This window comes from Podarcis bocagei (genome assembly GCF_964188305.1).
Source record: "Podarcis bocagei genome assembly, chromosome: 11".
In the NCBI taxonomy this organism is placed as follows: Eukaryota; Metazoa; Chordata; class Lepidosauria; order Squamata; family Lacertidae; genus Podarcis; species Podarcis bocagei.
This window is the reverse complement of record NC_138136.1, coordinates 12,668,156-12,690,699: the sequence shown is the minus strand read 5'-3', so window position 1 is coordinate 12,690,699 and position 22,544 is coordinate 12,668,156. Positions and strand designations below refer to the sequence as shown.

At 44.1% G+C, this 22,544-nt stretch overlaps 1 long non-coding RNA gene across 2 annotated transcripts in view; it reads right to left on the bottom strand.

Moving 5' to 3' along the window:
- Window positions 1-276: 276 nt before the first annotated feature.
- LOC308597895 overlaps window positions 277-22,544 on the bottom strand; it is a 46,414-nt gene continuing 24,146 nt past the window's right edge. The window contains exons 2-4 of one of the 2 annotated variants that reach the window (XR_014013262.1): window positions 3,126-3,290; window positions 2,059-2,156; window positions 277-639 (exon numbers count right to left, since the gene is read on the bottom strand). This is a non-coding gene — a long non-coding RNA (uncharacterized lncRNA). The remainder of the gene's footprint in view (window positions 640-2,058; window positions 2,157-3,125; window positions 3,291-22,544) is intronic. The other variant, XR_014013263.1, reaches the window with a different exon arrangement.

Below are 22,544 nucleotides of genomic sequence, written 5' to 3'. Positions count from 1 at the left end.
GCTGCTGCATTCTAGATTAGTTGTAGTTTCTGGGTCACCTTCAAAGGTAGCCCCACGTAGAGCACATTGCAGTAGTCCAAGCGGGAGATAATTAGAGCATGCACCACTCTGGTGGGGTATTAGCCACAATGACACACTGAGGTTTAATTCCTAGAACCACCAGCGTCCAGCGAGGTAGCAGATGGATGGGAAGGACTGGGAAGAGACCGTTGATGCTCAGAAGTGAGCAAGGGGAAGAGAGCTCCCCCCCCCATTCCCACCCTTTTTGGTAGCAGACTTGTCAGCAACAGGAATTGTAAAGTCAAAGCTGTGCAGGTTTGCAGCTACTGACTGGCCACACCAGGAACACATAAGATACAACAGCAGCCCTGCACCTTTCATGGTGTTGACTATACTGGCCTTCTGACACCCTTGTTCCCACCAGCAAGGGTGTGGAGACTTCCCTATCCACTGGCTGCACTTGGCAACAGCAACATCTTCCCATTGTATTGGCAAACCAGCCGCTGCTGCCAAAACATCCCCATTTTTTCATTTTCAGACATGTTCTGACCAGGTAGGATTGGGCAAACCTGTCAATTTTGGTTGCTTATGTCACCTGTCTTCAATTCTCCACATTTCCACATCAGCTTCTGAATTCTCCTTTTAAAAATAATAAAATAATAATAATAAATAGTCATCCTGAAAATTCATCAGCATTTCTAATATGTACACATTTTTGTATGCAATTTTGCCTTACACATTTTTGCAAAGTATATTTTATCTCATTGTATTTTCCTTAATCTAAATCATTCCCCCCCCTGTTATTTTATGTGCATTTTCACGCACACTTTACTTTAGTTTATGGATTTTTGTGCATATTGCTGAGCTGGAGAACCGAACTGCAAAATTTAGAGAAGTACAAATTTCAAAGGGTGGTGGTGTTTTAGTCCACATATAATCTTAACAAGTGTAAAATGGGTAAATCCATGTTTAAATGCAATCTGATTTGAATTCTCCCCATTCCTAAAACCTAGGCACCCCTGTGTTTGTCAAGGTGTTGCTGGTAAAATCCTTTTTTATCAGTTGTTGCACCTAAAGTGTTTACTGTTCTCAGCAACCATCTTGTGCCTTGTACTAGTGAATCCTCCCCTTCTTATCTGTACAGTTTAACACAGAGAGATAATGCTACCGTTACAGCATTCTCATTCTTTCTTTTTCACTTCCTGTTTTTCTAATAATAGTCTCTGTTTATAAAAACACACGTTCATTGTGGCAACAGGAATATTGCTGGAAGCATTAGTCATAGTTTCTATTGTGGAGAGTTGACAGTGAGGTGCAGGGGGACATCAATTCAGATGTTCACTCTGTTTTTCTTCCAAGGTCCTTGAATGAATATTCTATGTGCTTCAGTGTTCTGCTTGCTAAACAGAATAAAACTGCTTTTCCCTGCAGAACAATATAATAGTCTACCACACGGGTCAGCAAACTTTTTCAGCAGGGGGCCGGTCCACTGTCCCTCAGACCTTGTGGGGGGCCGGACTATATTTTGGGAAAAAAAATAGAAATGAACTGGCCCCCTGCTGAAAAAATTTGCTGACCCCTGCCATAGAGGATGTCCTCTTCAGGTTCCTGGGAGGGTCTCCTCATTGTTGGGTCTCTCTCTCATAACTGGGACCCAGCTGAGAGGTACTGGAAAGCCATTACAGCAAGTTCCAGCAGAGGGGGAAAGCCTTGACTTGTGCTATTCTCTGCCAGTGTATCTACTTGTAAGAGAGGACATGCAAGAGGCTGGAGTTGAATCCCTTTATTGCCAGTAACTCTACTTGGGAGAAGAACGGCTGCAGTTTTCTGTGAGAAAGAACAAGGAGCAGCCCTTCTCATTTTCATGAGTAGCAGTGGATCAAGGATGGAGCTAATATAGCACTAAGAATAACATGGGGGAGGAGGAAATGCTTGCCTGGGAAGCCCCAAACTCTGCTTCCCCATTTCTGCTGAAATATGAACGCAGCTGCTGGGGATAATTGATTTTTAATTGCTGGCAATCCACATCTCATCAACACAATGTGAAATAATTCTCACCCCTTGCATCTTCAGATTCTGCAGACATCTGGGTATCTGTGCTCCATTAGCAACCCTTTTGGGCTTCATCCATCCTTTCAATCTGAAGGAGCCCTTGGCTGCTGGGATACAAAGTTTTGCCAATGACAACAATAGCAAAGGAAAATATATGAGTCGTGTATGTACAGTAGATTTTGTAGTGCATGTTTGTTATGGGGAACTTTTTCAGTTGCATTTGGAATTGGGCTCAGCAAATGAATTGTTCCCCTTCCCCTCAAAAAAGCTTTCTCCACCTAATGATCCCATAATTTAGAAACCTGTTATGTACCTGATAACATCAGCAGGACTGAAGCAGAATCAAAACCTCCCCAAGAATTTCCAAACTCCTCCATGACTCTCTGAAGCTTATTCTTCCCCCAACAAGCCTAAATATTACCCTACTGCTCCCTTTCATTCTCCAGAATCCAGACCCTCCAAGCGTCCCTATCTTCCAAGGAAAGTCTCAGATTTACAGAAGCTGTCACAGTTTCTGATTTGGTCCCAGAATGTTCTTTTTTCCCTTAGAACAACCCTATTATCATTGGAAAATGTTGGGTGGTGTGGAGTTATGTGACCCCTGAGCCAAGGAGATAAGTAACAATGCAACCATTAGAAGACATCTGAAGGCAGCCCTGTATAGGGAAGTTTTTTCATGTTTAATGTTCTATTATGTTTTTATATATGTTGGAAGCTGTCCAGAGTGGCTGGGGCAACCCAGTCAGATGGGTGGGGTATTAATAATAATAATAATAATAATAATAATAATAATAATAATAATAATAATTTAGGATGTCCCTATTTTCATCAGAGAAATGTTGGAGGGTATGGAAATCTAACCTAGTAGTGGTGGGAGAAGAAGTAGCAACAACAACTGGGAGGTACTCCTCTTCCTTTTGCTTGGGACACTGAAAATGCAAAATCTGTAGAGTGGCCAGTTATGCAATACCAGAAAGAAGACATGGATTTGCATATAATCTGCATGTATTAATTAATGCATATATACAGTTGGAAATAATTACTATATTTTAAATAGAAACAAGATATCTCACCTTAGCAGGGAAGGCTGCAATTGGGTGCTCTGTATGCCTCCTTGGTCTGCTGTCCGGGTGCCAACTTTCGGACAACTTCAAGGTCCATTCCCTTTTTCTGGTTCTTTATCTTTGAATTGAGCTTGGTTTGCACAGCCCTTTGAACAGAGGACTCCTTCAGATCATCTGCAAAGTAGGACACATGGACAACCTAGGAATTCCAGATGGCAGAAATCCCAGAGTCCTGTTTGAGTTAGCCAACAAGGAATGGAATACCTGTTTTAGCTTTATTATTTTGAGGGGTTTTCATATAATACAGGAGAAGGATCCAGACTTCTAAGTTGTGCGGAAGACTAAGACTGCAGTCCTTTCACATTTCCATTGAAGTAGTAATTAGAAATGATAAGGTAAATAGGTAAAAGGTAAAGGACTCCTGGATGGTTAAGCCAAGGAAGCCAGTGTTTGTCCGCAGACAGCTTTCTGGTTCATGTGACCAGCAGGACTAAACTGCTTCTGGCACAACGGGACACCGTGACAGAAACCAGAGCGCATAGAAACATTGTTTACCTTCCCACAACAGTGGTACCTATCTATCCACTTGCACTGGCGTGCTTTTGAACTGCTAGGTTGGCAGGAGCTGAGACAGAGCAACAGGAGCTCACCCCGTTGTGGGGATTCAAACCGCCAATCTTCTGACTGGGAAGCCCAAGAAGCTTGGTGGTTTAGACCACAGCACCACCCGTGTCCCAATAAACAAGCACACAATCACTGATAGGTCCACCTGCCACTGTGAGGCTCAAAGCAATGAAGATGATGCCTCCCCAGCTGTTGCCATTGGCTGTGGGTTTCTTGTGATGTCACAAAAGCACTTGGCAACTGAGTGGATATAAAGGCAGGCCAAGGGGAAAGCCCTTTTTTATTTCCAACAGGACACACCTGACAATGGATGTGACATTCAGCACTGCCCAGGTTTCTTCCACATGGAGGAGGCAAACTGGTGAATGGAAGGAGGCAATCCTCTGGCAGTGGGATGCTAGGGAGCGATAATAAGGCAAGTTTGCTTGCTTGAAGGCTGCTGGTATCCGTGGTTGGAAGCTGATGGACGTCTCCCTATTTTTCCCTATTGTAGTGGCAGTACATCTTTGGGCAGAGCAGTTCCGCAATCATAGGGTTTGCTTCAACACAGATAACCAGGCAGTAGTAGCGGTTCTTTCTAGACAGTCCGCGCGTTCCACCAGGGTGGGAAACTTGTTACGGTCCTTCGTCCTCCTCTGTCTTGAGCAGAATATATATTTTTCAGCCAAATTCGTACCTGGCATTAATAATGACATCGCGGATGCTCTGTCTCGTTTTCAGATGGAGCGCTTCCGCTCATTAGCGCCGGATGCGGAACAATCATTGATGCCTTTCCCGGAGCATCTCTGGAGTCTTGGGAGCAAGAAGTGATGAAGGGAGTATTCGGTGCAGTTGCCCCTTCCACAATGAGATCATACAAGAAAGCGTGGGCTGACTTCCTAAAGTTCCGCAACAGAATACCCAGCACGAGGCAGAATTCCATTCGCTCAACAAGAGAGGTCCTCTGCTACTTAGCCCACCTGAAGGAGCTGGGCAGGGCACCAAAGACTCTCAATATTCAGTCCGCAGGGATCTCATATTTTTGTAAAGCCTTTTTCGCCACTGACCCACGTGATGAATTTATAGTGCGTAAGACTTTAGAGGGTTGGCGCCGGCTCCAGCCTCCCAGCACTGACAAGAGGAGGCCTTTAACTTATGATATTCTGACCCAGATATTACGATCAATACGCTGGTCAAAATATGAAGCTCGCCTTTTCTCTGCCGCTTATTCCATAGCCTTCTTTGGTGCCCTTCGCATAGGGGAGGTAGTCTGTGAGGGTGGGGATGTCCACGGCCAGAGGGGCATCCTCTTAAGTGATCTGACCCTATCTAGGACTGACCTAATCGTTCAAGTGCGGAGCTCTAAGATGGACCAACAGGATAGGGGGGCCCTCTTGAGGTTACCAGCCGCACAAGGTAGCGGACCCTGCCCGGTTAGGGATACGAGGCATTTCCTCTACTTAAGACCCAATAGCCCCGGCCCTTTCTTAATTCACGCGGATGGATCGCTCTTGACCAGACACCAGTTTACGCGGGTGATGCGCATGGCTTTGGCAGCATGCGGGCTGCCCGCGGCGGAATTTGCGGCTCACTCCTTTCGGATTGGGGCAGCTACCACTGCAGTACACCTCAGGCTTTCTGCTGAGAGGATAAAGGACTTGGGGCAGTAGAAATCTAATGCATACAAAGCTTATGTGAGAAAGAATTTATGACTAGTTGGGCGCCTGACCTGGGTTTTTCTGTCTATTTGCCTTTCAGAATACAGGAGCGTGCGCATTTGGTTGATGGGCCACAGCATCGTGCATTGGGCCAAGAATCGAGCCATCGGGCAAAACTTGAACTTACCTGAAAATGTTGAACTGGCATGGATAGCGCGAAGAGGGACGCGCTGGAGCGAATTCAAGCCAGCCGTGTTGGCGAGAGCCGCCGCTGAGGGCCCGCGTGATGCCCTGGTTATCCAGCTAGGGGAAAACGACCTAGCGTACCGCAAAGCTATTGACTTGAGATGGAACATTTTTGACGATTTTGCTGAGCTGATGGCGGTTTATCCAAACATTACTATCTTGTGGTCCTTGTTGCTTGAGAGGAGGACATGGAGGGATAGTTTGAGCCCGGTTGGAATCAATAAAGCAAGAAAGGTCTTGGAGCAGGCTGTGGCACGTAGAGTGGCGGCTCTGGGTGGCTGCGTCATAGGCCACCCAGGCATCCAGTACAGCAACGAGGCCCTCTACAGATGGGATGGCGTGCATCTGTCAGATGTTGGAAATGATATTTGGTTGGGGGGCATCATAGCAGGGATTAGGAATTGGTTACAGGTTTGAAGGTATTGGTGGCGAGCTTTGCTCGATTGGCGGTTAGGCATTGGCAGGGGTAATTGTTATGCAAATGAAGCGGGAAGGAAGCGCCATCACCTTCCCCCAATGAAAGGGGTAGTCCGGTAGAGGACTCCGGGGGGCGTTGCCTTGTCCGAAACCTAGGGAGGTAAGGGCCTCCGGCACGCCCCCGAGCGGTGACACCCGTGGGATCCTAGTTGGCGTACTTCAACAGGACCCCCACAGCTTGTGGATAACCCTTCCCGGTCTCCATGCCGGGTAGTCGATAGGAGCCAATGCCCAAGGCATTCCTATTCCTGTAATCAATAAACTTGTGGCCTTTTTATGCCCATTAACCTTAAATAATGTTTCCTGTGTCTTCATTTCACATGGGGGAGGGGACTTGCCACGCAATCGAGTTTGGGAGGGACCATGAGGGTCATCTAGCCTAACCCCCTACAATGCAGGAATCTTTTGCCCATTGTGGGGCTCAAACCCATGACCCTGAAATTAAGAGTCTCATATATTTTATGTTTCCATGTTGTAATGCTGTGAACTGCTCTGTGAGCTTTGGATGAAGGGCAGTATTCAAATTTTAATAGCAGTAATAGTAGTAATAGTAGTAAACTAGCACTGGAGCTGGGACAGAGCAACGGGAGCTCACCCCGTTGCAGGGATTTGAACTGCCGATCTTCTGATCGGCAAGCCCAAGAGGCTCAGTGGGTGGGGGACTTCCCTGTGGTAGAGGCCCCAATCTATATCCAGGCAAGTGGTAAGCCTCTGTGGGTGTTCCACCCATCAGTGGTTTAATGTGAGAAGCATTTTGGTGGAGGCAGGCTGGACCTCTCATGCCACCTGGAGCAGGCACAGCGAGGGGTGGAATAGGATACAATGGATGCTCAGGTTGCGAACATGATCCATGCAGGATGCACGTTTGCAACCCGCAGCATTCGCAACCCGCATCTGTGCATCTGTGCATGTGCAGGTTGCGATTCGGCGCTTCTGCACATGCACAAAGTACGATTTTGCGCTTCTGCGCATGTGCAACTGCCGAAACCCGGAAGTAACCCGTTCCGGTACTTCTGGGTTTTGGCAGTCCGCAACCCGAAAAGACACAACCTGAAGCAGGTGTAACCCGAGGTAGGACTGTACTACCTACACCTTCATCCCTGGCCAGCACATATTGTCAGGGCTTCAGATGCAAAAATGACTCCCTCATTCTGATCGCCTCAGACCCCAGGTTGCACTTCAAGGCCACAGTCCACCTCCTGGTTAATAAAGACATCATGACACATGAATTAAGTTTAAATGTTAATGGGCAAATTTTGGCCACAACTTTACTGAATGCAGAATGTGAGCGGTATTGGCTTAGGCACTGGAATCCAAAACGATAACTGACTCCTGCCCACCTTGTAGGGAGTCTGGTAAGGGTAACCAGCTGAAGAGGGAGCTCGGTCGATGGAAATCAACTCACACTCTACCCCGGTGCTCCGGGTGGGTCATGGCATGGCCCTCACCCCTCCACGGACTTTGGACAAAATCCAAACCCCTGGAGTCCTTTAATGGAATATCCTTGATCATGGAGGGGCAGGTGAGCAATCAATAGACAAAAACACTGCAACTTTGAAATGCATAGTTTTGCTGCATAAGTTCAGGGAAAGGTGTGTGTGCGTGTGTGTGTGTTTAATGGCAGAAGCAAGCAGATTTGCAAAATTAATAACAAATTATCCATTTATGTAAAAGAAAATCCAATATATTTCCCTATAACTACATATAAAAGATTAAAATATATAGCTTATAAATAGAGGTGGATTCACATGGGTTGTACAATGAAGTGGTCATCTGATGGCTCCACGCTGCGGCCAGATCAATTTTCAGTCTGGAGAGTGTTAACTTTTTCCATGCACCTCCCTGTGGGTTGAAAATGTAGCCTGCTTGCTGCACAATGGAATGAAGAAACCACCACTTCGCTGTGCAGCCTGCTGTAAAATGCACATTATAAGCAAAGGCAACATTTCCATCATGAAAATTGGGTCATATTTCATTTACCAATAAGCTTGATGGAGAATGTATCCTCACGGCATAATTGTGTGTTGTTGTTTTATAAAGACCCATATGAACAATATGTTAATGAAATAAATAATGCTTATTCAAACTTTTAAAAGAAATTTCAGCTGACATACGTTATTTTGCTTGCCCTAACAAAATTTTCGAATCTACTTTCCAAACTCCATTCCAGGTGTTTTTTTCCCCAACCTACTCAAGGCCTGTGGCTAAAGCCTTTTGGCATGTCTTAACTCTAGCTAGGGGTGTCAACAAGATCCCCTTGGGCGAGGGGGGAAAAATGCAAAAACTATTACAATTCTTGTCAACAAGAACTTTGCTTCTCTGAATTATTCATGCTGCATAATGATCTTCCAGGTTCCTGTCAGGAAAACGAATCACCATATTATTACGCTGCCAGAAAGTGTAATTAAAAATTGATCACCATCGCAGCGGAATTCTTTCCAAACCCGTGGCAAAGAAGTCCGAATCGAGTCGCTGTAACATTCCTGCCATTGTGTGTTTAACCTACGTGAATACAAAATGACACAACATTGTTAAGTGGGCTTGTCCTTTGGATATTCATGTGGGTTGCATTTATCGTTTGGTTAGTTTCCTAACCCAGGAAATGATTTAAATGTTGTGCTGCACTTCATTTCAAAAGGTAGCAACTGTGCCTACCCAGCGCCCGAGGCAAGTGGGAAGCTATGAAATCTCCGCTGCTGCAATTACACAGCCCCTTCTGGGCTTAGGGAAATATTGTTCGGGCATTTGATTAACTGTCAAGCGCATTAATCAGTTTCTCACCAGTTGCGTTTCTCGGAAGCCACAGCAGTCAATTTGGTTTCTCTTTCTTCACAAGTTATTAGTGGGGAATGAAAAAGATGCTGGAGAAAACAGAAAGCCACAGGTGTTTGTCACTCAGAGGGCCACAGAACAGCAGAGCGACACAGGCTGTCCTCCGCAAAAGACGCCTTAAGGCTTTGTGAGACCAGTGATTTGGCACTGCCACCTTGTTGGGCCATGCCCAACCTCACGCCCATGCAACCCTGTAATAATCTCTTAGGACCAACTGGGGACACCATGGGCAATAAGCCTGGTTTGCTCAATGTCGCTGCTACAGTTGCTGTACCTGGGAAGCCAGATACATGATTGATTGATTTGATAGGATGCCACTTTAAAGTAAAAATTAAAATTAAAAAAATTCTCAAAGGGATGTACACATTTGTGCAGTCAGCACATCAGCAGGGTAGCAGTAGAAGAAGGAGCAAAAAGAGTTTTTTTTTTTTTTGTGTGTGTGTGTTTCTTTGTGGCTGATTAGCTGTTCTCCCTGTGCAAAGGTCAGAGGGGGCAGGGTTTCTGTTGAGGCAGGGGATTAGCTGTGGGAGGAGCTTATCAGAGCTAGCAGGGCAGCAGTTGAAGAAGGAGCAAAAAGGGTTTTCTTGTGTGTGTGTGTTTCTTTGTGGCTGATTAGCGGCGCACGCAGTTTGATCCATCTTTTAGATTTAGGGGAGCTAGTCTCAAACGTTTGTTAGGGGAGACCTAGTTTTTTTGTGGGGGGAGTTATTTGTCCTGTCTTCACGCTTTTTATGATGGAGGACCGCTGTAGCCACCCCCAATGACACGTTCTCAAGATGGAGGGGGAGGGAACAGCTGCAGTCGCCTGTGGTTCCTGCGCAATGTTTGCCATCTTGCCAAAGGTTGCAGGCAGCTTTACCTGCAGCAATTGCATGTTGATTGCCCTCTTAAAAGACAAAGTCCAGCAACTGGAGGAAGAAGTGTGCATGCACACGAAAGCTCATACCAAGAACTAACTTAGTTGGTCTTTAAGGTGCTACTGGAAGGAATTTTTTTATTTTGACTATGGCAGACCAACACGGCTACCTATCTACTACAAAGTCCAGCAACTGGAGGAACGTGTAGCTACGCTCCAAAGAATAAGAGAGCTGGATTTCTTCTTGGAAGCAACAGAGCACACCGTCTCCACCAAGGAGAAGACAGGGGACTCCCCTGAGAAGGAGGCTAGTTCACCAACACAGGAGCCAGATATATGGAGAAACGTGACTCAAAGAAGTAGGAGGCCCAGGGTTCGCTCTGATTGTTTAGAAATACACAATCGCTTTGAGGTCCTCTCCCCTAGCATGGAAGACGAAGAGCAGACTCCATTTGAGGATCTCTCCCTCATTACAGTCGATCAGGTATATGAAGACGAGCAGCAAAGTCAGTCCTCAGGGAATGTGCAGGTGACCTTGGAATGGACAGCTCACGGAAGAACCCCGACCAAACCTAAGAGGAGGCGTGTAGTGGTGATAGGGGATTCCCTACTGAGGGGAACAGAAGCAGGAGCAGGGACCGAGCAATGAACTTTGTAGGTAATAGCCTACTTCATCATATGCATGAAATAGAAAACCCCTTTGGAACAAGCACATTGTGCATTAGCCTCTGGGCTGACAAATACAGCTGCCTACAGTACCTCATTAAGCAACCTGATTGATGGGACTTGAGATGCCAAATTGCAATTGAAAAGGCAAGCAAAATAGGGTGTGAAAGAAGGCTTGGCATGTCTGGTGAGTGCTGCTCTGTATACAATACAATCATATAATCCATTTTCTCCTAGCCTGACTCAGGAGGTGAATCATAGGTGTGAATGGAGAATGTGCTCCCATTGAACACAAAACAAAAACAAAGCCATATAGATACAGGGAAAACTAGCAAAAGAAATTTCCTGTGTCCAAGAAACTGGTCGGTTGAAGTTACACTTCCCCTGAAGGCACAGGTTCTGTTAAGTATAATTGATTTAATTGAGACAGAAATGGAAAATGTATGCGTATTAACGACGGTTTAAAATGGAAGGTGATGAAATGTGTATTGCCAGCCGCAACTACTAAAATATAGAAGAACCTGTGAGGCCCTGTCTCTGTTTCCTTGGGCATTTTGTCTCTGACTTTAAAAGTTGCTATATTTGAACAACAAAAATAAAAAAAATAGCTCAATAGATTTCATGGGCATATGTGACACATTCTTTAGGCTTGAATAAGCAATATAAATGGTTCTCTCTCAATAAAATGTAATTACCTTCCATTGGATTTACAGCTCACCAACTATCCTAAGTGTTAATAGAATTCCTGTTCTTGAATTCTCACTTTGTTAACTTCATCCATCCTCTACCATTACTGCTCTGAGTGTGCAGAGGGCGGGTAGACTGTATGCCTGTGGGGGCGTGGCGCCCAACAAGGGTGGGGGGCAGCCATGATGGCACCCCACCGGGATCGTTCTGCTGGGGGCGGTGTGCTCCCCCTGCTCTCTTCTTCCGCCAGTGGGTGGGCCCCCATCGCTCTACTGGCCGGCAGTTAGAAATACAAAGGCCAGAACTGAAAGTTGAGTTATGTGAGCTAGAAGCTAGAAGCTGGCAGGCTGCAGGCTGCAGGCTGGGCAGCCAGGAGCCAGAATCATGCCTAATTTCAGTTGAAATCTAAGGCTGTGGCTATGGGAGTAAGCAAGACCCTCTTGGGGTGTTAATGCTGTGAACCCCTCTATTGTAGGCTCAGGTTGTATATATGTGTAAATAAACCATACATCATAAAGACACTACAGTCTCTGCTCCTCCTCATTCCAAAGGAAACTGAACCCTTGGTAAGTGCCTAGAATCCCAGGAATTTCACGTTGCTTGGAGATTGGGGTGGTGTTCAACAATACTTGGTCATGTGTATATCTATGGACTCAACATCTTATTAGATCTCTGACTCTGGAGAGCACAGACCTCTCAGTACAAACACTGGCTCTCAGCACATTTCCGAGCACAATTCAAAGTGTTGACGCTGACCTTTCAAGCCCTAAATGGCCTTGGCCCAGTATACCTGAAGGAGCGTCTCCACCCCCATCATTCTGCCTGGACACTGAGGACCAGCTCCTAGGGCCATCAGGTGGTTCCCTCACTGTGAGAAGTGAAGCTAAGGGAACCAGGCATAGGGCCTTCTTGGTAGTGGCACCCACCCTGTGGAACGCCTTCCCATCAGATGTCAAGGAAGTTTAGGGAAGTTTTTAATGTTTGATGTTTTATTGTGCTTTTAATATTCTGTTGGGAGCCGCCTAGAGTAGCTGGGTAAACCCAGCCAGATTGGTGGGGTATAAATACTAAATTATTATTATTATTATTATTATTATTATTATTATTATTATTATTATTATTATTATTAACAAATCTGAACTAGAAAGACTAATAGTCTTACTCAGTTTAAGGTAGCTTCCCAATTAGCATGCAGTAGTTGCGTACCAATGAACATCATCACGTTTGCCTGGATAATTGAAATGTCTAAGAAGAATGGCTGCTTTATAACATTTGTTCAAAATTATATAAATATACTACAATTCACTGATTAAACATCAGGAAGACCTTCTGACAGTAAGAGCTGTTCAACAGTGGAACAGACTCCCTTGGGAGGTGGTAGACTCTTCTTCCTTGGAGGTTTTCAAACAAAGGTTGGATGGCCATCTGTCATGGATGCTTTAGTTGAGATTCCTCCATTGCAGGGGGTTGGGCTAGATGATCATCGAGATCCCTTCCAGCTCTACAATTCTGTGCCTGTATTATATTAGGTAAGGGTAAAGGGACCCCTGACCATTAGGTCCAGTCGCGGACAACTCTGGGGTTGTAGCGCTCATCTTGCTTTATTGGCCGAGGGAGCTGGCGTACAGCTGCCAGGTCATGTGGTCAGCAGGACTAAGCCGCTTCTGGCGAACCAGAGCAGCACACGGAAACGCCGTTTACCTTCCCGCCGGAGCGGTACCTATTTATCTACTTGCACTTTGATGTGCTTTCGATCTGCTAGGTTGGCAGGAGCTGGGACCGAGCAACAGGAGCTCATCCCGTCGCGGGGATTCGAACTGCCGACCTTCTGATCGGCAAGCCCTAGGCTTTGTGGTTTAACCCACAGCGCCATCCGCTATTAAACTTGTTGCAAGTAAAACTGAGGAGTTTCCTCCTGTTGTTACTCTATTCACTGTTGTAATTATTTCCATACTTGTTATTTTCTGTTTGTGTTTCCACCATTCTGTACCTAAAGCGTAAATGAAATTATAGGTTAAGAATGTTGATTTGTATGTTTGGAGAGAGGCTAAAATGAAGTCTACTTTTATTTAGGATCTACGACTGTAGTGATGTAGAACAATAAGTTGAACAACAGGTAAAAGGCATTCTCAAAACTAGGATAAAAACAGGTTTTAAAAATATTATTCCTGGTTGGCATCAGTGCCTGTTAAATCTTGCCAAGTGCTTTATTATGGCATGACAGCACTTCTGAAATCTCTTTGAGAAACAATCTGAATGAGGCTCCTGGAGGACAATATCCATTTGCAATGCAAAATTCACCATGAAGAGGAGCCATTACCTTCTAATTTATTTTTAGTGAGGTCAACACAGTTATGGAGCTTGCTGTCAAGGGTGATTCTAAAATTCATTACTCATTGAGGTTCCACATGGTTTATCTTGGGGTCTGCAATTGAGTGATGCTGATATTGCGCTTGTCTGACATTTTAAATATGGCATTCTGCGTGAAGTTAGCAAGAAGGGCCATTTGTTTGAACTAATGAGGTAATATTTCTCTCCCCTCCTTTATCACTGACTGTGATATTAGTTAGCCAATTAATCTAAATTCACAGGCATGTTTCAGCACTCCTTCTAGAGTGGATGCCTTTCAACCTAGGTGGTGGTGAAAGAATAAATGAATTATATTGCATTACAATAATACCCCCCCCCCAAAAAAAAAAAAACCAACCCTAGGAGAAACTCCCTTCTAATTTTTGCAGGGGACAAATGAATTCATAAAAATTGGCAACAGATTTGGATCGGCATGCGTTTACTTATTTTCCTTCCAGTCTTATTTTGTATTATCTTCAGTAACCTTGAATATCTGTATATAAATACAATTAATCACATGCAACAGAAGACTCCTCTGCCTGGATCCACTATGTTGTTAGTGCCCCTCTACTGCCCTAAGAATTCTTTTTCTTTTCTTTTTTTAAAAAAATATTGCCTTTTAATTTTTATTGAAACAGGACATAACAAAAATATTTAGCTTAACAAATGCTAAAAAGGTAAATATGAAGCACTAAGCACAGCAAGACAAATTTACATATCAAAATCAAATATAACAGATCAGTGTCACAGTACCATGGTACCTTGGTTCTCAAACTTAATCCATTCTAGAAGTTCATTCCAAAACCAAAGTGTTCCAAAACCAATGCACGCTTTCCCATAGAAAGTAATGCAAAATGGATTAATCTATTCCAGACTTTTAAAAACAACCCCTAAAACAGCATTTAACATAAATTTTACTATCTAACGAGACCATTGATCCACAAAATGAAAGCAATAATCAATGTGCTGTACTATAAAATAAATAAGACAGTATTGTAGATGACAAAAATTATCATCCACAAAGTCACAAAAACAAATTAACCAAAAAAGCCTCAAAAAACCCCCACACAAAATAAATAGCAAAAACAAAAGTGCCAAACTTAATCCGTTCCAGATGTCCGTTTGACTTCTGAAATGTTCGAAAACCAAGGCACAGCTTATGATTGGTGCAGGCACCCTGGAAACAATAGCTGATATCTGCATCGGACTTTCGGCTTCTGAAAAACATTTGGAACACCTCCAGGTTTTCAGTGTTTGAGAACCAAGCTACCACTGTAATACAAATGAGTTTACATTATCAAGAACCTTATTGCATCTATTTATTTCATCTAGTAAGCAGCTAGAGTGTCAAGAGCTCAGCCCCTCAGTTGTCTACCACTGATACAGTGGTGCCTCGCAAGACGAAATTAATTCGTTCCGCAAGTTTTTTCTTCTTGCGAGTTTTTCGTCTTGCGATGCACGGTTTCCCATAGGAATGCATTGAAAATCAATTAATGCGTTCCTAGGGAAACCGACTTCAGACCAGGTCCGGGGACAGTCTGTCCCCCGACCTCTTCTGAAGGCTGGGGGGGGGACAAGGGCTTTTCTTCCCACCCCCAGCATTTTAAAAAACCCCGGGACAGCGGAGGGCTTCTCCGCTGTCCGGGGCGATCTTAAAATGCTGGCGGGCGGCATTTTAAAATCGCCCCGGGACAGCGGAGGACTTCTCCGCTGTCGGGGCGATTTAAAAGCCCCTGGGAAGGCAGGCAGGGGGGACAAAGACTTTTGCCCCCCGCCAGCCTTCAGAAGAGGTCCTGGACCTCTTCTGAAGGCTGACGGGGGCGAAAGTCTTTGCTCCCCCCGCCTGCCTTCAAAAGCTGTCCGGCCCAGGCTTCCCGGACCTTTCCGCCAGCAGCGGCAGCGCTGCCGCTGCTGGCGGAGACTTGCCGGCATGCCGAAGCCTGCGCGCAGCGCGCCCATGCTTCGCGGATCTCTCCGCCAGCAGCGGCAGCGCTGCCGCTGCTGGCGGAGACTTGCCGGCATGCAGAAGCCTGCGCGCGTTGACATCAGCGCGCCCAGGCTTCGCGGACCTCTCCGCCAGCAGCGGCAGCGCTGCCGCTGCTGGCGGAGACTTGCCGGCATGCAGAAGCCTGCGCGCGTTGACATCAGCGCGCCCAGGCTTCGCGGACCTCTCCGCCAGCAGCGGCAGTGCTGCCGCTGCTGGCAGAGACTTGCCGGCATTCCGAAGCCTGCGCGCAGCGCACCCAGGCTTCGCGGATCTCTCCGCCAGCAGCAGCAGCGCTGCCGCTGCTGGCGGAGACTTGCCGGCATGCCGAAGCCTGCGCGCAGCGCGCCCAGGCTTCGCGGATCTCTCCGCCAGCAGCGGCAGCGCTGCCGCTGCTGGCGGAGACTTGCCGGCATGCCGAAGCCTGCGCGCAGCGCGCCCAGGCTTCGCGGATCTCTCCGCCAGCAGCGGCAGCGCTGCCGCTGCTGGCGGAGACTTGCCGGCATGCAGAAGCCTGCACGCGTTGACATCAGCGCGCCCAGGCTTCGCGGATCTCTCCTGCCTTCAAAAGCCGTCCGGGATAGCAGGAAGCGCTTCCTTGCTATCCCGGACTGCTTTTAAAATGCTGGCGCTGGGGAGCAAAGCCTTTCGGCCCCCGCCAGCCTTCCTGGACCTCTTCTGAAGGCCGGTGGGGGGGGGGAAAGGCTTTGCTCCCCACCGCTAGCATTTAAAAGAGGTCCCCGGAGATTTCCCTATGGGCTTTCGTCTTGCGAAGCAAGCCCATAGGGAAATTCGTTTTGCGAAGCGCCTCCAAAACGGAAAACCCTTTCGTCTAGCGGGTTTTCCGTCTTGCGAGGCGTTCGTCTTGCGGAGTACCACTGTATCTGTAACAGCTAAAAGAGTATTAGCAGCCATCATTCAGAAGGTTGTAGGCTTTTTAAAGCCCCAGTAATATCCACCCAGAGATGTATTTGTACTCATTGGGCTTTCCTTAAATCAGGAGGAAGGGTGTGATATAAATTTAAGAAATAAATATTTATGTCATTTTCTTGAACTACAGTTGCATACTCAGACAATGGTTTCATTGGAATCCTTCTCTAGTTAAATGTTCGATGATGTCCGTTTCCAGAAGCAAAAGCGCTTGGTTTACTGAAGGCTTTAAATCTTGTAAAGGTAAAGGTAAAGGGACCCCTGACCATTAGGTCCAGTCGTGACCGACTCTGGGGTTGCGGCGCTCATCTCGCTTTATTGGCTGAGGGAGCCGGTGTACAGCTTCCGGGTCGTGTGGCCAGCATGACTCAGCCGCTTCTGGCGAACCAGAGCAGCGCACGGAAATGCCGTTTACCTTCCCGCCAGAGCAGTACCTATTGATCTACTTGCACTTTGACGTGCTTTTGAACTGCTAGGTTGGCAGGAGCAGGGACCGAGCAATGGGAGCTCACCCCGTCACGGGGATTCGAACTACCGACCTTCTGATTGGCAAGCCCTAGGCTCTGTGGTTTAACCCACAGCGCCACCCACGTCCCTCTTAAATCTTGTAGCGACAGTTTTTTCTCCTTCTTGAAGAAGTATTGCAGAGAGACAAAATTAATGATACCCAGTTTTCCAATCTGTTCCTAGAATTGCAAGCAGATAAATTCTTGAGAGGCACCGAATGCCAAGATTAGTTCATAAATCATATTGAGATGCTCGTGGATGAGCAGGAATCTCTGAATATAAATGTGCAGCCTTTCAAACATCTGCTACAAGAAGAGGATATATTTTTAGATCTCATGAAACGTAATGAATCCGATCAGAGAGAGAAACAGAGATCTCATAACAGCACCATTATCTACTCAGAAGGGACTCCCGTTAAGTTCAGCAAGGCTTGCTCCCAGTTACACGTATATGGAATTCAGTGGGGCTATGCCACTTACTTGATCTTCCTCTTGCTGAGTTGCTGGTGGTTACCAGGATGCAATGGGAAGAAGAGGTAGTAGAATGGTCAGCGTGGTGCGAATGCGCTGGCGGAGCCAATCTGGTGTTCCTGCCCGTGTGATTGCACCGCACTGACCTCACCGCTGTCACACCACACTGCTCTCCATCCCAGTAGCAGCATTGACTCAGCTGCAGGGAGGTCACGTAAGTGCACAGTCCTACTGCGTCACCTGCCACTGCAGCCTAAATCACAGATAAAGGTAAAGGTAAAGGGACCCCTGACCATTAGGTCCAGTCGTGGCTGACTGGGGTTACGGCGCTCATCTCACTTTATTGGCCGAGGGAGCCGGCGTACAGCTTCTGGGTCATGTGGCCAGCATGACTAAGCCGCTTCTGGCGAACCAGAGCAGTGCATGGAAACACTGTTTACTTTCCCGCCGGAGTGGTACCTATTTATCTACTTGCACTTTCACGTGCTTTTGAACTGCACACATACACTCCTATAAAATCCCCAGCTCCTTGAGCCCATTCAGTTTAATGGTAGATCCAAAACAATTATTCCTTATGACAGGGTTGTCATATGTCCAGGTTTCCCCAGACACGTCCTCTTTTTTTGGGGGGGGGAGTATGCCTGCCCAGGTGGATTTTTGCATTTTACATGAAATGTCCAGGTTTTGGGGGTTTATTATTATTATTATTATTATTTTTTTTTTTTTGCATTTTAAAATTTTATTAGTATTCCATATATGTACATTATATTCGTATTGCATACATCTCATACATTTTAGACTTCCTTCAGCGTCGTTGACATTCATTCGTATTTGTTTCTTTATAGCACATTCCAATCGTTCATACTGCCATTTATACCTCCCTTCATACATTATATCCAATAAGCAGTACCTCTTAATGCTTTACAGTGCCTCTTTAAATCCCACTAGCGTTGTGTTTACAAAACATTTGTTCTCCAGATATCCCACAAATTTCCCCCAGTCATTAATAAACTTTTGATCCTTAATATATCTAATTTTCCCTGTTAATTTATCCAGCTCAGCATATTCAATCAGTTTTAGTCTCCACTCTGCTATCGTTGGGCTTTCTTCCTGTTTCCACTTCTGCGCTACCACAATTCTAGCTGCCGTTACCGCATACTGGAAGATTTTACAATCCTCTCTTTTGATGTCTTTTCCCGTCAATCCTAATAGAAAAGCTTCAGGTTTCTTTACGAAGGTATAGCTTAGTATTTTTTTGATTTCATTGTAAATTTCATCCCAGAAGCCTTTAACTTTCGTACACTCCCACCATAGATGATAGAACGTTCCTTCTTTTTGTCTGCATTTCCAGCATTTGTTGTCTGTTTTATACATCTTAGCTAATTTTACAGGTGTCATGTACCATCTGAATAGCATCTTCATCATATTTTCCCTTAGTAACACACATGCAGTGAACTTTATATTCACTCTCCACAGTTTTTCCCAATTCTCTAGTTGAATCTCGTAGCCGAAGTCCTTTGCCCATTGACTCATCACCTTTTTGACTTTCTCATCTTTCATATTCCATTCTAACAGTATATTATACATTTTTGACAGATTTTTACGATCATTATTTATTATCTCTCTCTGAAATGTCGATACCTTTTCTTCATAGCCCCTTTCCTTCACCTCTTTTTTAAATATTTCATTTATCTGGAAGTAGCTCAGCCAGTCATATGTATATATTTTAACCTGATCATATGGTTTTATTTTCCATTTCGCTCCTTCCTTCATTACCATTTCTCCATACCTGCCCCATTTTTTCTCCATGTTAACTTTTTTTACACTTATCAGCTCTAATGGGGACAACCAATGTGGGGTTTTTGGTTCTAATATATTCCTATACCTATTCCAGACCTCTATCAAAGGACCCTTAAAGATATGGTTGCAAAATCCCTTATGTACTCTTATTTTATCCCTCCACAGGTATGCATGCCACCCAAATCTATTCCTATACCCTTCTAGATCCAATAATTCTGTGTCTTCCAGCTTTATCCACTCTTTTATCCAGCAAAGGCATGCAGCCTCGTAATACAATCTCATGTCTGGTAAGGCAAAGCCCCCTCTTTCCGTTGTATCTGTTAATAACTTAAACTTAATTCTGGGCTTCTTTCCTTCCCAGACATATCTAGAGATCGCCTTTTGCCATTCTTTAAAATTTTTGGTGCCTTTAATTATGGGTATCGTTTGGAATAGGAATAGCATTTTTGGGAGTATCATCATTTTCACCATAGATATTCTTCCCCAAAAAGATAGTTTCATCCTGGCCCAAATCTCCAAATTTTTTTTAATTTCATTCCAGACCGGGATGTAGTTATTTTGGTACAAATCGATGTTTTTATTAGTGAGCCAAAGACCTAAGTATTTTACCTTATTTACGACTTCAATTTCTGTTTGTTGTTGTAATAGTTGTATCTTGTCTTGGTCCAGATTTTTAACAATCATTTTAGTCTTGCTCTTATTCAGTTTAAATCCTGCTAACTTCCCGAATTCCTCCATCTCTTCCAAAATTCCCTTTATGCTGTCTATAGGTTCTTCCACCGTTAAAACCACGTCATCAGCGTAAGCTTTAACCTTGTATTCATTTGAACCTAATGTTATCCCCTTAATTTGTTTATTTTGCCTTATCGCATTTAGTAGGACCTCCAAAACAATTATGAAGAGGAGCGGCGAAAGAGGGCAGCCCTGCCTTGTTCCTTTAGAGATTTTTATATCTTCAGTGATGACATTATTTATTATCAACTTCGCCTTCTGTTCTGTATATATTGCCTTTATCCCATTCCAAAACTCTTGACCCACATCCATAAATTCCAAATTTCTCAACATAAAATCCCAGACTACGTTATCGAAGGCTTTCTCCGCATCTACAAAAATTAAACTAGCTGGTTTGTCATATCTATCCGATAAATATTCTATTATATTAATTATACTTCTTGTATTGTTTTTTATTTGTCTTCCCGGTAGAAAGCCCGCTTGGTCTTTGTGGATGACCTTTATTAATATCTTTTTTAATCTTTTTGCTAAGATTCCGGCGAAGATCTTATAATCTGTATTTAATAAAGAAATGGGTCTGTAATTTTTTACTTGAGTTAGATCTGCATCTTGTTTTGGAATTATTGTAATAAAAGCTTCCTTCCAAGTACTTGGGATCTCTCTTTCTTTTAAGATGTTATTCATCACGTTAACTAGCGGAGTCATCAATATATCTTTCATTTCTTTGTAATAGCTTGAAGTGAACCCATCCGGGCCAGGGGCTTTCCCTCTTTTCAATTCCTTTATCACTTCTTCCACCTCTTCTCTAAAAATTGGGGCATTTAACCTTTCTTTTTGCTCTGTCGAGATTTTCCTCACCATTTTTTCTTCTAGATATCTTTGTATTTTCCTGTTGTTGTTTTTATCCTTGTTTCTATATAATTGCTCGTAAAAGTCCACAAATCCTTTTCTAATTCTTTTGGGATCTATTACCTCTTCTCCATTTAATTGTATTTTGTTAATTGTTTTTTGTTCCTTTCTCTTTTTGACTTGCCATGCAAGCCATTTCCCTGACTTATTGGCAAATTCAAAATTTTTCTGTCTTAGTCTTTTAATATTCCACTCCACCTCCTTATTTATTAACATTGCAAATTGTGTTTGGAGGGACTTTATTTCCTGCAATATCCTTTCATTGTTTGGTTTTTTAGTCAATTTTTGTTCGTAATCCATAATCTGTCTCAAAATCTCCTTAGATCTTTTTTCCTTGTTGTTTCTTTTCCACACATTTTGTTGAATAAACAGGCCCCTCATTACAGCCTTACTGGCATCCCATACCACACTTGTTTTTACCCCTTTATCTAAATTGTCTGTAAAATATTCAAATAGTCTCGTCCGTATTTTTTCCACAAATTTTTGGTCGTCCCACAGATTATCATTTAGTCTCCATCTGAAGGTTCGTTTTTCAATTCCCCTCATCTCCATTGTTATGGGATTGTGGTCAGAAATAACTTTAGCCTGGATTTCAGTTTTTGTAATTCTTGTTGTTAGTTCATTTGATACCCATATTTGGTCTAATCTTGACATCGATTGATTTGGTTCAGAGTGAAATGTATATTGTTTCTCCAAGGGGTGTTTCAATCTCCATATATCTACTAAATTACAGTTCTTGACCATTTCAAAAAATGTCTTAGGTAGTTTCCCTCCTTCTGTCTTTGTTTTTCTTAGTCTGTCTATTTCCGTTGAGACCACCCCGTTCATATCCCCCATTATTATAATTTTTTGATCTAGGTATTCAAATAATCTCTCTTCCAGTAGTCTGAAAAATTCCGTTTTATTTCCATTTGGAGCATAGATCCCCACTATTATCAACGTTTCACCTTGCCATTTAATGCGAACTGCTATTATTCTCCCTTCCTCATCCTTAAATAATTGGTGTGCTTCGATATTATTTTTGATATAGAGTATTACTCCTCTTTTTTTCTTTTTATCCGAAGAGATAAATTCATTCCCTAGCCTCTTATTAATAAGGATTTTTTTATGTTTGCTGGCCACGTGTGTTTCTTGGAGGCATATAATATCTAGATTTTTCTTTTTTAAGATGCGTTCGATTCCATTCCGTTTTTTCTTATCGTTCATTCCATTAATATTCCAATTCCATATTTTTAAAGACATATTAATTTAAGTGTTACTCTAATTTAGGTGTTACTCTATATCCTTTCTGTCTCCTCTCCTTCTTCCTCCTCTTCTTCTTCTTCTAATTCTCCTCTGCTTTGGTCTTCCTCTTCCCCTAACTCTAGTTCTTCCCTCAATTTAAGTCCGCCTTCTGCACCTTTCAACTCCTCCTCTCCCGACTGAAGCTCTTTATATCTTCTTGTAAACTTTCCTATTTCCTCGGGGCTGGTTAATCTTCTTTTAACCCCTTTATAAAAAAAGGAGACACCTTCCGGAAATTCCCATCGGAAGTCAATCCTATTCTTTTTGAGCAATTGCACTAATGGTTTATAGGGTTCTCTTCGTTTTAGCAGCCTTATTGGAATATCTTTAAATATGATTATGTAATGTCCGTCAATATAAAGTCTCTTTTCCCTATTTCTTTGCAAAATCAGATTTCTCATCTCTCTATCTTTAAATGTGACTAAACAGTCCCCTGGG